Source organism: Falco punctatus (assembly GCF_963210335.1).
Source record: "Falco punctatus genome assembly, chromosome: 4".
NCBI lineage: Eukaryota > Metazoa > Chordata > Aves > Falconiformes > Falconidae > Falco > Falco punctatus.
Window position 1 is genome coordinate 31178357 of NC_137583.1, and position 2411 is coordinate 31180767.

At 70.3% G+C, this 2411-nt stretch overlaps 1 protein-coding gene across 7 annotated transcripts in view; it reads right to left on the reverse strand.

The window, feature by feature from the left end:
- ELFN1 (extracellular leucine rich repeat and fibronectin type III domain containing 1) overlaps positions 1–2411 on the reverse strand; it is a 149783-nt gene that overhangs the window by 106153 nt on the left and 41219 nt on the right. The gene's annotated exons all lie outside the window — the stretch shown is intronic.

A 2411-nucleotide genomic window follows, 5' to 3' on the forward strand; every position in this document is an offset into this window, starting at 1 on the left:
CCTGCCCTCCCTCTGCACTTTGGGCGGGGGGGCGCTGGGGACACGCTCCTGGCCCCCACCGACACCCCCCCGCTGCCCATTGCCCCTCGCTGCCTGCACTCCCCGCCAGGCCGGGGCAAACCCGGGGGATCTGGGGCGGGGTAAGCCCTGCAAGGTGCCAGGCAGCACGGCGGGAGGTGCTGAGGGGGGTGTTATTTTAGGTGCTAAACTTGAGGAGGGGTACCTCCTCTCTGCACAGGCACGGGGCAATGCTTTCCAGCCAGGCAGGGCGGAAAAATCCGCTTTTTCCCTTAAAGACATGGTCGGAAATAAGAAGAGCGGCATCTGGGTTTGGGCGCTGCCGGAGCCTTCAGAGCGACAAACCGGTAATTTGGGCTGAACCCCCTTAAAAATACTCCCCGGAGGGCCCCGCCCGCCCCCCGCCGTGCCGTGCCGTGCCGTGCCGCTTCCACAGGCGGTGCCACCCCCTTTGCAACATTGCCATCAATTTCTATTAACGATCGCTTTATTCACCGCTGCAAACTTCTAAATATTTAATACCGTGCAAACCGGCACAGAAACGCACGGAGCCGCCGGGAGGAGGCAAGTCCTCGGCTGGGGAAGGCGTAAGCGGCTGCCTCCGGCTGAGGCCGGCGGCCCCGCTGCCTCTGCCCCCGGGGGAGCCTGTTGATATCGTGCCCACCCCTCCCCCCCTTCCCCTCCCTCCGCTGGGCTTTCCCAGGGCTGCAAATCACTGCCTGGACGCGGGCAGCATCGCGGTCCCCCCGGGCTGCCCGGCCCGGGGAAGGCAGGGATGAGCGGGGATGCGGAGGTTGCTGGCCGGGAAGAGCTGGAGGAGGACAGCAGGGTGCGGGGCGGGGAGGTGACACACCCCGACAGGCCAGTATGTCCCCCAGCACCGGGGCGTGCTGCCGGCCGTGTCCCGCCGCGCACGGAGCATCTCCGCTCTACATCGAGCGGGACGGGGGCTGGGGGCCGCCGGGGGGCTGGGCTGGGTGGAGGGGTTCGGGGGGGGGGGGGGGGGGGGGGGCTGCCCCTCACAGCCCTGGCATCCCCGGACACAAAGGCACGGCCCTGCCGGCAACGTCAGGCAGAACTCAGGTGGGGAGCGGTCCTGCACAGGGACCCCTCAAGAAGAAAGGGGGGAGCATCCCAGCCAGACGCCGGGGAGCGGACGGGACACCCCTCCTCTCGCCGCCCCGCGGACCCCCATCCCCGGCCGAACTTCATTAAGGTGCAATCAAGAAAACTGGCAACTCCGGCCGCGGTTTAACACCGGCTCCGCCAACCGGCGGGTGCCCCGGTCCTCTGGGCTCAGCCCGAATTTGGGAACTGAGAGGGAACTTCAGAGCAACATCTGTCATAATAATTAAAACTCCACACACACACACCGGGCAGGACCACGCTCCCGTGTCCCCCCGTGCCCCCTTTTTTTTAAAAACAAACAAACAAACAAACAAACAAGCGAAAGCGGCTCAAAGTCACAGGCAGGCACCTGCCCCCCCGCCTCCCCCCAGCACCGGGGGACCGGGGACCGGCCCCCGGCTGGATGCGATGCCCCCCCACCGGAGCACGGACACCCCCGCCTCCAGCTACGGCCGCCCTCCTCCACTAATTTTCTTTAATTAAAGCTCTATGTGCGGCACGTTTCGTGAGGACAGAAATAGCCGCTGAAGGAGCACATGTGGGGAGGCAGGTCCACGCTGCCGGCGTGGGAATGCGGGGGGGAGCAGAGCCCGGGCGCGGCTCGGCCACAGCCCCCACTCCAAAGCCGGGGCCGCCGGGGTTATTTGGGGTGGTGGGTGCGCTCCGTGTGGCGGGGAGGGGATGCGGCCCGGAGCCCCCTGTCCCCGGGGGGACGCTGCTGCCGCCCGCGGCGCTGCCTCTTCCCCCGGAGCACCGGGGCTTCCCGCAGGCAACAGTTGCGGCGCCGGTGGCACGCAGGGGCTCCCCCGTGGGCAGGGGGCTCCGGCCCGGGCGCAGCCCGCGGGCGACGGGGAGACCCCGGGAGACCCCGGCGTGGGGATCCCCCGTGGGCAGGGGCGGAACACGGGCCGGGCGGCCGGCGGGGCTCCCCCTGCTCCGCGCCCCCAAGCCGGGGAGAGCCGCTCCGGGCCCGACCTGCCCCCCCGGGGGCAAGGGGGACCGGGAGCGGCTCCAGCCGAGACCGAGGACTCCCCGGCCGCGCAGGGGACGGCGCCCCGCTGCCCCTGCCGTCCTCTCCCACCGAAGCCCCAACCTGAGCTGCCGCCGCTAAAAGTTTGGCGACACGGAGCGGCCACGGGCCCTGCGCGGGGCTCCGGGGCTCGCCGGGCAGCGGCGGGGGGACCCCGGGTGCGGGGCAGGGACGGGGGGGCTCAGCCCGGGGCGGGGGCCGGGCGGGCTGCGGCGGGGGCTGCGGGCGCACCTAC